General features: G+C 44.8%; 1 pseudogene; it reads left to right on the top strand.

The window, feature by feature from the left end:
• LOC120046012 overlaps positions 1 to 13784 on the top strand; it is a 107771-nt pseudogene that overhangs the window by 80280 nt on the left and 13707 nt on the right.

Here is a 13784-nt window from a genome sequence, read left to right as displayed (position 1 = left end):
ACCTTTCGGGCGCAGGTGTTCCGCTAGCGACCCACCTCGACAACATCCGGTGAAATTGCAGAGCGACAAATTTAAAATACAGAAATAGTCATAATAAACAGTCATAAAAATACAAGTGTTATACATCGGCTTAAAGATCAACTTCTTGTTAATCCAGCCACTTTGTCAGATTTCAAAAAGGCTTTACAGCGAAAGCATACCATGCGATTATCTGAGGACAGCACCCTGCTTACAAAAGCATACAAACATTTTACAACCAAGTAAAGGAATTACAAAAGTCAGAAATAGTGATTAAATGAATCACTTACCTTTGAAGATCTTCATATGGTTGCAGTCACAAGAGTCCCAGCTACACAATAGATGTTTGTTTTGTTTGATAAAGTCCCTCTTTATATCCCAAAAACTCTGTTTTGTTGGCGCATTTTGTTTAGTAATCCACTGGCTCCAAGGCGGTCAAAACATGCAGACGAATACATCCTAATAGTACCGGTAAAGTTCGTCGAAACATGTCAAACGATGTTTATAATTAATCCTTAGGTTGCCAATTGTCTAAATAATCGATAATATTTAAACCGGACAATAGCGTATTCAATAGAAAGGAAAAACAACGAAGGGCGCTCAATCGGTGAAAGGCACAAACCAGGTCTGCATTCTTCCTCAGTCCACTGACAAAAAGGTTTCATTCTTCTTCATTTTTCAGAAAACAAGCCTGAAACAATGTCTAAAGACTGTTGACATCTAGTGGAAGCCATAGGAACTGCAATCTGAGTCCTAACCCATTAGACACTGTATAGACATTCAATTGAAAATCCCACTTCCTGGATGGATTTTCCTCAGGTTTTCGCCTGCCATATGAGTTCTGTTTTACTCACAGACATCATTCAAACAGTTTTAGAAACTTCAGAGTGTTTTTTATCCAATACTACTAATAATATGCATATATCAGCATCTGGGATATAGTAGCAGGCAGTTTACTCAGGGCACGCTTTTCATGCAAAAGTGAAAATGCTGCCCCCTATCCCGAAATGGTTAACTCCCTGTCCACCGTCCTTCCATTATCGTTTAAAAAATAATAATTATAATACAAATATTGACAATATTGATTTAAATAGTTCATTGTTATTTAGTGGCACCACACATGTTAATTAATATTTACAAATCAATTTACTAAACAAAACACATTACAAAATTGCAAAAATATAATTATTTAACCTTTATTTAACTAGGCACATCAGTTAAGAACAAATTCTTATTTACAATGACTGCCTACACCGGCTAAACCCAGATGACGCTGGGCCTATTGTGCGCCGCCCTATGGGACTCCCAATCACTGCCAGATGTGATACAACCTGGCGTCAAACCAGGGACTGTAGTGATGCCTCTTGCATTAAGACGTTGATGAAGAAGCTACCTTTGCCTCAGGATCCACCCCAGTTGGTATTCTGTGGAACCATGTGTTTCTTTTGGTGCATCCCATTGTCCAGCCCTTTGTCCACTGATCTCCACGGATGGTTGTCGGCAAATTTGTATGCTCTGCAAAAACACATTCACAGTATCGATTTAATTACACAGTATGCCTACACATTGATAGGCTGTATATTCTTTTTTTAAAGAAAATGCACTGAAACTAAAATCACTTTCGTTTTGGTGATCCTCTCAGCACCGGCTCATTTTCAAGTCTTCTGGTGGTTACAGTCCTAACCCTGGAACGGTAGCACCAAATTAAATAAATGAAAGACCTACAACACCTACGGTAGTCCTACAGTATATCAAAAAATATTTGTTTCACCTCTACATGTAGGCCTCCTGATTTAAACCCGATCTAACTTGTTTGGCATCAACTGTAAACATTCATCTGTAACGACACAATTCTCCCCCTACCCTCCTTCTTGGCAAGCGTCTATTGTCCTGCTAATAGCCCATAATGGGTGGATGGATGGCTTATGTTGTATTCCAATGTATTGAACGAATGTACTAATTACAGTAATTTACCATTCTCACTCTCGGACTGGAAACATTGCTTGCAGAGTTCCCGATCTCATTTTCAAGTCCTTGTTTAAAAAATAACGATATTTTGGAGATGATTTCATTTTCAAATAACCGAAAGTGAGCAGTTGTAATCTGAAAATAAGGAAAAAGTCTATTGTCCTGCTAATAGCCCATCCTAGAAACGTTGTTTGCAGAAGAAACCAAAAGCCCACCACCTGGCCGGCCAAACCCTCCCCCAACCCGGACGACGCCGGGCCAATTGTGCATTACCTCATGGGTCTCCCGGTCAGCACGGGTATCGAACCAGCATCTGCGCCACTCGGGAGGCCCATCCACAAAGTGTTTAATGCTGATCAATTGCCTTGCACAAAGTATTCAAATACTGAAATACTACTTAAACAGGACTCTTAAAGAATTGAATTTAAATGTTGATTTAATTTTTTGATCACAGAAACAATGAGAAAATATGGGAAAATAAATAAATAATGAAATGTTAATTATATAAAGCAGCCCGTGTAATCATCTGCCTGAGAGTAGCTACAATCGGCCCGAGCCCCAAGTAATACATTTGGACCAGATAACTCACAATGGAATCGGCCCAAGCCCGATCATTATCAATAGATATGCTGGACCCTATGTCAGAGAGGTGTTTTTGGGACCGCATTGTGACTATTGTTCTGCTAATAGCCCTTGTGAAAACATGTTTTCAAAAGGCCCCCAGGGCCAACAGAGAAGTTCCTTACTTTTCCCCCCTTCCACATGCCTCTTCCATTTATTCCCATAGTAATTCGTTATGGTTTGCATTGCAAATGAGGGCATAAACTGGGTCAAGACGCCAGCAGAGTAATTAGACCTTTATGTAGTAAAATAAAGGTTAAATAAAAATAAATAAATAAGACCTACAACACTTTTAACAGCACATTACTCAACACTAGTGAGACTCATGTCACCTACAGTAGGCCTACAGTATATCTAAAAATATTTTCATGTGTTTGATGTATTTGAGACCATTTCACTGATTCCACTCCAGTCATTACCATGAGCCCGTCCTACCCAATTAAGGTGCCACCAACCTCCTGTATTATATCCCCTTTCTAAATAGAGGCTGAATATCTTTGGGGAACAGTTGATTTCATCTCCACCTCCAACCTGAAGTACTTCACCAAGGAGATGACAGCTGAGTTCTATGCTCTCAAAGGCATGTTCCTGGCCCAGATCAACAAGTATGTGCTCATCTATACTCACTCTTCGGGTTGACTTGGTGACAGGCTCACTCTTCATGTTGACTTGGTAACAGGCTCACTCTTCATGTTGACTTGGTGACAGGCTCACTCTTCATGTTGACTTGGTGACAGGCTCACTCTTCATGTTGACTTGGTGACAGGCTCACTCTTCATGTTGACTTGGTGACAGGCTCACTCTTCGGGTTGACTTGGTGATAGGCTCACTCTTCATGTTGACTTGGTGACAGGCTCACTCTTCATGTTGACTTGGTGACAGGCTCACTCTTCATGTTGACTTGGTGACAGGCTCACTCTTCATGTTGACTTGGTGACAGGCTCACTCTTCATGTTGACTTGGTGACAGGCTCACTCTTCATGTTGACTTGGTGACAGGCTCACTCTTCATGTTGACTTGGTGACAGGCTCACTCTTCATGTTGACTTGGTGACAGGCTCACTCTTCATGTTGACTTGGTGACAGGCTCACTCTTCGGGTTGACTTGGTGACAGGCTCACTCTCGGGTTGACTTGGTGACAGGCTCACTCTTCAGGTTGACTTGGTGACAGGCTCACTCTTCATGTTGACTTGGTGACAGGCTCACTCTTCAGGTTGACTTGGTGACAGGCTCACTCTTCGGGTTGACTTGGTGACAGGCTCACTCTCGGGTTGACTTGGTGACAGGCTCACTCTTCAGGTTGACTTGGTGACAGGCTCACTCTTCATGTTGACTTGGTGACAGGCTCACTCTTCAGGTTGACTTGGTGACAGGCTCACTCTTCAGGTTGACTTGGTGACAGGCTCACTCTTCAGGTTGACTTGGTGACATGCTCACTCTTCAGGTTGACTTGGTGACAGGCTCACTCTTCATGTTGACTTGGTGACAGGCTCACTCTTCGGGTTGACTTGGTGACAGGCTCACTCTTCAGGTTGACTTGGTGACAGTCTCCATTTATAATCTCAGACACTTATTTCTAACCGTGTCATCAACACACGCCTGTGTCTACACTATGTTCTCACTGCAAGGGGTGTCTTTAGAGCACACAGACAGACAGACAGACAGACAGACAGACAGACAGACAGACAGACAGACAGACAGACAGACAATCACACACACAAAAACATGTAGCACACACACAACCCCCTCCGTGCCCTTCTCCAATCTCTCTTTCACGCACACACACACCGCTTTCCCACTCACCTCTCAGTGCCAACTCATCTCATCAGCCCTGACATGATGGCGGTGCCCCACGGGGTGAAAGACAAATTGGGGATGGCTATTAAATATCTGCGCCCGAATAATTAACTCGCTGGCAATTTACTGGAATCAGCAGAAATTTGCCTAACCTCAGCAGTAGGGCCCTAATACAGTCATTAAGAACACACACACACACACACACCTACACACCACAACACACTCTCACTCTGCGGGAGTATGAACAGCATGGTTCAGACCTGGGGTAGAGGTTTGGGGCGTACAGTTAGGTGGTGTGTGTGTGACCTGACACACGGCTGGGCGTTTCTCCCCGCTCCACTCTCCTCCCTCCTCAGCCCGCTCCCCTCTCCCCTCTTCCCATTCCTTCTCCCCGCTCCTCTCCTCGCCCCCCTCTACCCGCTCTGCTCCCGCTGAGGAGAAACTGATTATGTGCTTTAACACGGCCAATGTGACTGTAGGGGCCTGGCTCAGACTCCCACAGCAACCAACCTCCACGTTCCTTTATCTAAATGCCAAATAGGTTTTTATAATAACACATTATAATTAATTGGCCTGGGAGCCATTTTACACTAGGTGTGTTTACTCCTCACGGTTTGATGTGTGAAACGTCTCCCAAAATGATGGGGTTGTTTGACTAAGCCCTGTTGAGCTGTTGTTCTGTTGACAGACAAGTGGCTTTATTTTGACTGAGGGACATGTTTATTTTTTATGGGGTGCCTTGCCCATTATTCCTTAATCAAGTCCCAAATGGGGTGTACAATTATTATGGTTTATGGCTTACAGGGGAGGAGGATGCATTGAAAGTGACTGATGGTTGAACATATTTTTCACAGTCTGCATAGCACAACAGTCAAACATAGGTGTCTCTTTATGTGTGTGTCTGCTTAATGTTTAACCTATAAAAGGAACACTTGAGCTGTGAGTTCTAGATTTTGGATGCAGGATAAGGAATCCTCAAGGACTCCCAAGTTTATCTGCATTGGTTTTTCTCTAAGCTGTAGCCTCTTCTGCGTTTAAGCTTATTCTCAGATCCAGTATACAGAGCCATAACCTGCTTTGTGATGTGTTGATGAAATGTTGTGACGCTGTTAAGCTGCAATGTCACTGTGCTATTAAAGCTCATTGATCAGCTCCGTGTGATAACGTGAGACTGGCTTTGACGCACTTCACCACAGTAAAAGCTCTAGACCTTCACTGGCACAGAAGTCATGCTACATTAAGACCTGCACAGAAGTCATGCTACATTAAGACCTGCACAGAAGTCATGCTACATTAAGACCTGCACAGAAGTCATGCTACATTAAGACATTCACAGAAGTCATGCTACATTAAGACCTGCACAGAAGTCATGCTACATTAAGACATTCACAGAAGTCATGCTACATTAAGACCTGCACAGAAGTCATGCTACATTAAGACCTGCACAGAAGTCATGCTACATTAAGACCTGCACAGAAGTCATGCTACATTAAGACCTGCACAGAAGTCATGCTACATTAAGACCTGCACAGAAGTCATGCTACATTAAGACCTGCACAGAAGTCATGCTACATTAAGACCTGCACAGAAGTCATGCTACATTAAGACCTGCACAGAAGTCATGCTACATTAAGACCTGCACAGAAGTCATGCTACATTAAGACCTGCACAGAAGTCATGCTACATTAAGACCTGCACAGAAGTCATGCTACATTAAGACCTGCACAGAAGTCATGCTACATTGAGTCCTTCACAGAAGTCATGCTACATTGAGTCCTTCACAGAATTCATGCCACATTGAGTCCTTCACAGAAGTCATGCTACAGTAAGTGCTAACGTTAGCTGTAATGGTGGGAGAAGAGCCTTGTAGATGAAGAGGGGAAGATGAATCCCCCTTCTCTCTCTCTCAACATACTCCCACCTTTATTTTCCCTTCTCTCTCTTCCTCTCCCTCTCCCCATTCCTCTCCATAGTCCTCTCCCCTCTTTCTCCTTCTCTTGTCATTCCCCCTTCCTCCACACTCCTCTATCCTCCCTTCTCCGTCTCCGTCTCCCTCTCCGTCCGCTCCATATCCCCCCTTCCCTCTCACTCTCTTCATTACTCCCCCTCTCCTTCAGGTCAGAGGTGGCTAACAAGGCGTTCTCGGTGGTGGTCAAAATGCATGATGTCTTAGTGAAGGCCTGGGCCATGTGGGGGGACGACCTGGAGAACATCTTCATTAAGGAGCACCAGCTGCACTTGGGTGTGTCCGCCCTCACCTGCTACCTGCATGCCTGCCGACACCAGAACGAGAGCAAGTCACGCAAGTACCTGGCTGAGGTGGGATAAACTTAGTTCTCCCCACTACTGCTTGTGTGATCCAAGCAAACACAGATGAGCTAGAGTAATATCCCTATGTGAGGCACAGCTACTGGTAATATTCCAGTTTATACCTCATGATGCACAGCTACTGGTAACCTTCCAGCTTTTTCCTCATATGAGGTACAGTTACTGTCAGAGGTCACCAAGTGTAACATAGCTTAAGCGTGTAAATCAGCTAGAAAGATGTGTCGGCATCGAGTAATTGTCTTTGGCCCCTTCCAGTTAGGGGGAGTGATGAGCTCTACAGCAGAGTTAAACAACTCAATCGCTGGTTGAAAACTGTTTTCTGCCCCTTCCAAAATATAGAATTTGTAGATAATTGGCCCTCTTTCTGGGACTTACCCACAAACAGGACCAAGCCTGGCCTGCTGAGGAGTGACATACTCCATCCAAGCTGGAGGGGTGCTATCATCTTATCTATGAACATTGACAGGGCTCTAACTCCTCCAGCTCCACAATGAGATAGGGTGCAGGCCAGGCAGCAGGCTGTTAGCCAGCCTGCCAGCTTAGTTGGGTCTGCCACTAGCACAGTCAGTGTAGTCAGCTCAGCTATCCCCATTGAGACCGTGTCTGTGTCTCGATCTAGGTTGGGCAAAACTAAACATGGCGGTGTTCGCCTTAGCAATCTCACTGGAATAAAGACCTGCTCCATTCCTGTCATTATTGAAAGAGATTGTGATATCTCACATCTCAAAATAGGGCTACTTAATGTTAGATCCCTCACCTCCAAGGCAGTTATAGTCAATGAACTAATCACTGATCATAATCTTGATGTGATTGGCCTGTCTGAAACATGGCTTAAGCCTGATTAATTTACTGTGTTAAATGATGCCTCTTCTCCTGGTTAACCTAGTGACCATATCCCCCGCGCATCCCCCAAAGGCGGAGGTGTTGCTAACATTTACGATAGCAAATTTCAATTTACAAAAAAAAATGACTGCGTTTTTGTCTTTTGAGCTTCTAGTCATTAAATCTATGCAGCCTACTCAATCACTTTTTATAGCTACTGTTTACAGGCTCACTGGGCTGTATACAGCATTACTTACTGAGTTCCCTGAATTCCTATCGGACCTTGTAGTCATGGAAGATAATATTCAAAGTTTTTGGTGACTTTAATATTCACATGGAAAAGTCCATAGACGCACTCTAAAAGGCTTTTGGAGCCATCATCAACTCAGTGGGTTTTGTCCAACATGACTCTGGACCTACTCACTGCCACAGTCATACTCTAGTCATACACCTAGTTTTGCCCCGTGGAATAAATATTGTGGATCTTAATGTTTTTTCTCATAATCTTGGACAATCGGACCAACATTTTATTACGTTTGCAATCGCAAACAAATATTCTTCTTAGACCCCAACCAAGGATCATCAAAAGCCGAGCTATAAATTCTTGGGCAACCCAAAGATTCCTAGACTCCCTCCACCTACCCAAGGACGTCAGAGTACAAAAATTGTTAACCACCTAACTGAGGAACTAAATTTAACCTTGTGTAATACCCTCGACGCAGTTGCACCCCTAAAAACAAAAAAACATTTGTCATAAGAAACTAGATCCCTCGTATACAGAAAATACCCGAGCCCTGAAGCAAGCTTCCAGAAAATTGGAATGGAAATGGCGCTCCACCAAGCTGGCTTGGAAAGACAGTACCATGTAATATCGAAGAGCCCTCAGTGCTGCTCGATCAATCTATTTTTCCAACTTAATTGAAGAGAATAAGAACAATCCTAAATGTATTTTTGATATGGTCCCAAAGCTAACTAAAAAGAAGCATTCCCTAAGAGAGGATGGCTTTCACTTCAGCAGTGATAAATTCATGAACTTCTTTGACGAAAAGATCATGATCATTCGAAAGCAAATTACGGACTCCTCTTTAAATCTGCGTATTTCTCCAAAGCTCAGTTGTCCTGAGGCTGCACAACACTGCCAGAACCTAGGAGCAAAGGAGACACTCAAGTTTTAAAAATCCTATATCTCTTGACACATTCATGAAAATAGTCATGGCCACTAAACCTTCAAGCTGCATACTGGACCCCCAACTAAACTACTGAAAGAGCTGCTTCCTGAGCTTGGCCCTCCTATGTTGAACATAATAAACAGCTGCCTATCCACCGGATGTGTACCAAACTCACTAAAAGTTGTAGTAATTAAGCCTCTCTTGAAAAAGCCAAACCTTGACCCAGAAAAAAAAAAAAAACTATCAGCCTATATCGAATCTCCCATTCCTCTCAAACATTTTTGAAAAACCTGTTGCGCACTCACTGCCTTCCTGAAGACAAACAATGTATACGAAATGCTTCAGTCTGTTTTTGACCCATTCATAGCACTGAGACTGCACTCGTGAAGGTGGTAAATTTCTTAAATGGCGTCAGACCAAGGCTCTGCATCTGTCCTCGTGCTCCTAGACCTTAGTGCTGCTTTTGACACCATCGATCACCACATTCTTTTGGAGAGATTGGAAACCCAAATTAGTCTACACGGACAAGTTCTGGCCTGGTTTAGATCTTATCTGTTGGAAAGATATCAGTTTGTCTCTGTGGATGGTTTGTCCTCTGACATATCAACTGTAAGTTTCGGTGTTCCTCAAGGTTCTGTTTTAGGACCACTATTGATTTCACAATATATTTTACCTCTTGGTGATGTCATTCGAAAACATAATGTTAACTTTTACTGCTATAAGGACAATACAGCTGTACATTTCAATGTAACAGATCTCGCACACAGATGAACAGGGAGACTCTTGTGAAGTTTAACTCCCACATGGTTCTCGGCATGTAGGAGTTGTGTTCATCAGCCTTTATTTAGACTAGGTTCTCCAAGATAACTCAAAATGGAGTATTTAGTGGAAGCACTTTCTCTTTCGGTTCCACCGAGTGGAGCATCCATGTCAAAGAAAGACCATCTATTCTTCACCACCAATCATTGCCATAGTCTCCTTTAATCTCATGCTTCGCTCAGAATACCCAAACTAACAACAAGACCAGACCACACCGCACAGCCTCAGCTCAGACTGTCCCTCACAAACAACCAGACCACACCGCTCAGACTGACCCTCACTAACAACCAGACCAGACCAGACCGCACAGCCTCAGCTCAGACTGTCCCTCACTAACAACCAGACCACACCGCACCAGCCTCAGCTCAGACTGACCCTCACTAACAACCAGACCAGACCACGCCGCTCAGCCTCAGATCAGACTGTCCCTCACTAACAACCAGACCAGACCGCACCAGCCTCAGCTCAGACTGACCCTCACTAACAACCAGACCAGACCACGCCGCTCAGCCTCAGATCAGACTGTCCCTCACTAACAACCAGACCAGACCGCACCAGCCTCAGCTCAGAATGTCCCTCACTAACAACCAGACCAGACCGCACCAGCCTCAGCTCAGAATGTCCCTCACTAACAACCAGACTAGACAACGCCGCCCCAGATCAGAATGTCCCTCACTAACAACCAGACTAGACAACGCCGCCCAGCCTCAGCTCAGACTGACAATCACTAACAACCAGACCAGACCACGCCGCCCCAGATCAGAATGTCCCTCACTAACAACCAGACCAGACCACGCCGCTCAGCCTCAGATCAGACTGTCCCTCACTAACAACCAGACCAGACTGCACCAGCCTCAGCTCAGACTGACCCTCACTAACAACCAGACCAGACCGCACCAGCCTCAGCTCAGAATGTCCCTCACTAACAACCAGACTAGACCACGCCGCCCCAGATCAGAATGTCCCTCACTAACAACCAGACCAGACCACGCCACCCAGCCTCCGCTCCAGACCAATCAATACTAAACACTCTGATCTTATGATGCTCTTTCTGGAGGCCTAGCTGACTGTGGTACCAGAAAGAGCAATGGACAGTTGTAGCCAATAGTCCTACTGCAAAAGCTATTGTAGATGGATTATATACGGTGGTGTTAGATCACTGTTCTCAGAAATACATTATATATACAAAAGTATGTGGACACCCCTTCAAATAAGTGGATTTGGCTATTCCACCCACACCTGTTGCTGACAGGTGTATAAAATCAAGTACATCCATGCAATCTCTATAGTCAAACATTGGCAGTAGAATGGCCTTACTAAAGAGCTCAGTGACTTTCAAACAGGCACTGTCATAGGATGCCACCTTTCCAACAAGTCAGTTCATCAGTTATTCTGAAGTGGAAACGTCCAGGATCTACAACGGCTGAGCTGCGAAGTGGTAGGCCAACCAAGCTCACAGAACGGGCCGAGCAGCCACACACAAGCCTAAGATCATCATATGCAATGCCAGGCGTCGTCTGGTGTAAAGCTCGCCGCCATTGGGCTCTGGAGCAGTGGAAACATGTTCTCTGGAGTGATTAATCGTGCTTCACCATCTGGCAGTCCGACGGACGAATCTGGGTTTGGCGGATACCAGGAGAACGCTACCTGCCCCAATGCATAGTGTCAACTGTAAAGTTTGGTGGAGTAGGAATAATGGTCTGGAGTTTTTCATGGTTTGGGGAAGGCCCCTTAGTTCCAGTGAAGGGAAATGTTAACGCTACAGCATACAATTACATGCTAGACGATTCGGTGCTTCCAACTTTGTGGCAACAGTTTGGGGGAAGGCCCTTTCTTATTTCAGCGTGACAATGCCCCCGTGCATGAAGCAAGGTTCATACAGAAATGGTTTGTCGAGATCAGTGTGGAATAACTTTTCTGGCCTGTTCAGAGCTCTGACCCAACTCAAACCCATCAAACACCTTTGAGATGAATTGGAATGCTGACTTCAAGCCAGGCCTAAACGCCCAACATCAGTGCCTGACCTCACTAATGCTCTTGTGGCTGAATGGTAGCAAGTCTCCGAAGCAATGTTCCAACATCTAGTGGAAAGCCTTCCCAGAAGAGTGGAGGCTGTTATAGCAGCAAAGAGGGGACCAACTCCATATTAATGACCATGGTTTTGGAATGAGATATTCGACGAGCAGATGTCCACAAACTTTTGGACATGTAGTGTATGTCCAGATAAGATACTGTAGTTGATCTTCATTGGGTGATGGTGGAACTGGACAACAGCATATAATGCACTAAATGGACAATAGGGTGTCATTAAGATGAAGATGGCCTGTATTAAAATTGAAAGAGTAACAGGACAACAGTCTCTCCCTCTCCAGTATGTGCTGTTATATTGTCCGTCACGCAAATACTGTAATCATCTTTCACAGAAATAATCACAGGCCATTCCATTTCCTATGGGTTGGCGTTTCTGGGGATGAACATTAAACGATGCACTCACACACAAAGATAGGGGGGTCTGTTGCCCTTGGTATTGTATGAAGAGATGAGATGGCTGGCTGGGGCATGGTAACTGCGTTGTGTCCCAAATGGCACCCTATTCCCTATGTAGTTAACTGTTTTTGGTCAGGGCCCCTAGGGCTCTGGTCAAAAGTAGTGCACTATATAGAGAATAGGGTCCCATTTGGAACGTACTCTGGGTCTGGTCCTGGTAGCGTTATCAGTAATCATACACAAGTTGTGTGGCTTGGCTGGCTGGTTGAAAGGGGTAGAGGGCCAGGAGGGTGGATGGGTTGGGGGGGTTTATGTCTACATCAACAGTCCCCCCCAGGAGGGAGTTCACCTACTGAGTGACCCCTCTTTCTACTCCCCTCTCAAAGTGGCTAGAGCTTGCCAGGAAAGCAACCTCCCCCTCTCCCTCTCACTGTTCATGTGTGCCACTGATCTTAGCTGCAGAGATGGTCCGGTGATGATACTACAGGCAATTAAGCCCTTTAGTTACCATTGAAATGTTGACGACAACCTCCCTCTAACGGTGTCACTATTCTCACCCACCCTCTCTATCTCTCTCTCCTGCCCTTTTTCATCCCTCCATCCCCAGGTGCTGTGGCTGCTGAGTTTCCATAACAAGAACACCCTGGGGGATGCTGTGGACAAGTACTGCATCGGGGTGCCGCCCGTTCAGTGGTTGGCATGGATACCATAGCTCCTGAACTTCCTGGTGGGGTCATAGGGCAAACCCCTGCTCAACCTCATCAGCCAGGTACGTCAATCTGTCTACAACAGCATACCTGTGACCACCCATAACACAACTGTACCCACAGATCCTATTGAATTAAGTTCTAATATATAATTCTATGCCTGTGGCCACCTCAAGTCCATAGAATAAGCCGATCTGTCTACAGCACACCCCATTAGAATTAGAAATCTACAGTATAAAAAGTAAGGTAAGCGTTGCTAGGGTACACAATAATAGATATTTGTAGACGGGTAGTCTTTGGCAAAGGGGTTCATTGGTTAATTAACAAAACAAAACGAGGAGGACCAAAGCACTCTTCCGAGAAACACTATATAGTGTCAACTTTCTCAACTTTTTTTTACCAGGTACGGGCAAGCTGTGGACCTTCCTGTACCACAAGCAATCAGCCCTCCTCTCCTCATCCCTCTTAAATGTGATTTTTTCCCCCCCATATGTATCTGTCCATGTTTGTCTGTGTCCGTGACTGAGGGGAAAGGGGTGTGTGTGCGCATAAGAGTACTGCCATGTTAGCCTAATAAAGATAGATTAACAGCAATCAGTGCCAGAGTGGCCTCTCTCCAGCACTTTGGATTTATCAAATTAACCATTCATATTCCTCTCCTCTCATTTATTGGCTTCCCTCTCTTCCCCTCTCTCCAGTGAGCCTTTTCAAATTATTTATGGAAGGAATGATTATTAAGTTAATATCAAACGCATCTGCAGTGCAGGAACAGAGCTGCCAATTAAAGTAGGTGACTAATCTGCTTTCCGTTAATTAAGTATTATTTAAAGTGGCGTGAACTTCAAAGAATAGTTGGCTACGTCAAACACCCCTCATCCAGCCGGTAGAGCGGGAAATGGGAGAGAAGGAGGGAGGAGGAGAAGTAGGGAATGAAGAGAGAGAGAACAGAGAGTGTGAGAGAAGGGAGAGCAAAGAGTCGAGAGAGCAGTTGTAAGGCATAATTGACTGCACACCACCTAAGTAAGTTTGGATGCCAGTTAGGGTTAGG

Source organism: Salvelinus namaycush, chromosome 4 (assembly GCF_016432855.1).
Source record: "Salvelinus namaycush isolate Seneca chromosome 4, SaNama_1.0, whole genome shotgun sequence".
Taxonomy (NCBI): Eukaryota; Metazoa; Chordata; class Actinopteri; order Salmoniformes; family Salmonidae; genus Salvelinus; species Salvelinus namaycush.
This window is presented reverse-complemented; position numbering and strand designations above follow the sequence as displayed.